This window comes from Chrysochloris asiatica, unplaced genomic scaffold, assembly GCF_000296735.1.
Source record: "Chrysochloris asiatica unplaced genomic scaffold, ChrAsi1.0 scaffold00017, whole genome shotgun sequence".
NCBI classification, from domain to species: domain Eukaryota; kingdom Metazoa; phylum Chordata; class Mammalia; order Afrosoricida; family Chrysochloridae; genus Chrysochloris; species Chrysochloris asiatica.
In genome coordinates this window covers 16,842,737-16,844,185 of record NW_006408535.1, presented here as the reverse complement: position 1 = coordinate 16,844,185, position 1,449 = coordinate 16,842,737, and the positions used below count along the sequence as shown (strand labels likewise).

Below are 1,449 nucleotides of genomic sequence, written 5' to 3'. Positions count from 1 at the left end.
CATGTGCACAGATACTCAGCCCAAAAGTAGGCCCTGAACATTTATTTGTTTGTTTTTAATACAGGAAAGTCCAGGACAGGGCTGTAGAGAGAGAAAGAGAGTTTAAAAACAAAACAGGCCGAAAATTAAATTAAATCCTGAGGTATAGCATAACAACCAACAGTGGCATCTTGAAATCGCTCGGGCAGTTTTTTTTCTCTCCTTCCTCTCCCTTTTCTGTGATTATAGACTGCAGTATTCAGTCTACATTTGTTTTGTTGCTGCTGTTGTTTGGGTTTTTTGTTTTGTTTTGTTTTTTGCTAGTGCTGTTTTGCTTTTTTATGCTCTCCCTTTTCCTTTGGAGGACTCTTTCTCTCCCGATATTACCCAAGAAGAGTCAGCAACTGCTGCCATATAGTCAAGCTACAAACACACTCTAAAAAACACCAAAACACAGGCAAAAACCAATACGAACTACCATATAACAGGGAGACAGACAACACCTGTGAAAGTTACTCTGAGTTAAGCATAAGAAGAGTGAAAAGGGAAGCCCACACCCTGATCACATCTGCCTGGAAGCAGTCAGAAATCATAGAAAATATCAAAACACATACTCAATTAAGTATTAAGGCCACAGGTAAACACTAAACATGTCCAAGAAGCAAAAGCAGATGACCATATCAGCACATGTCCAGAAACAAGATAAAATGTCTGAGACAAATGACCTAGAGTTAGACCTGGACTTTATTCTGGAAGGAGGGCTGGCCTTGGAAATGCCTGAGATGGAATTCAGAAAAATGACTACAAAATGTTTCAAAACACTCTACAATAGAGTTGAGAAAAATAAGGAAGAAGTCAGGAAAGCACTACAGGAACAATCAAATAAGATAGATACAGCATTGGAAACAATTAAAAGCCTACAGAAAGAGGTCCAAACGATCAATAATAGAATATCAGCAATAGACAATACTCTGAAAGGGCAAAGGAGTAGAATAGAAGAGATGGAAGGCAGAACCAGTGAGCTGAAAGACAAATCTCTCAATACCAATAAGATAAAAGAGCAAACAGAAAAAAAGGATTTAAAAAATCTAAAGAAGGTCTAAGACTCATGTTGGAGAACATGAAGAGGAATAACTTAAGAATTATTGGCATTCGAGAACATGAAGAATCACACAAGTCCACAGAGGAAATTGTTGAAGAACTGCTGGAAGAAAATTTCTCTAATATCCTGAAAAGTGAAAAGATAAACATTCAAGAAGCTCAATGAACTCCAGGAAGCATAGACCCCAAAAGAAAATCACCAAGACATATTATAATCAAGCTTTCCAAAATCAAAGATAAGGAGACAGTCCTAAAAGCAGCTAGGGAAAACAGAAGTGTTACATACAAAGGAAAACAAGTCAGATTATGCTCAGATCTCTTAGCAGAAACCATGAAGCAATAAGGCAATGGGGAGACATATATAAAACC

At 37.5% G+C, this 1,449-nt stretch overlaps 1 protein-coding gene across 1 annotated transcript in view; it reads left to right on the top strand.

Annotated features, from left to right (window-relative positions):
• NUBPL (nucleotide binding protein-like) overlaps positions 1 to 1,449 on the top strand; it is a 340,480-nt gene that overhangs the window by 300,210 nt on the left and 38,821 nt on the right. The window lies entirely within an intron of this gene.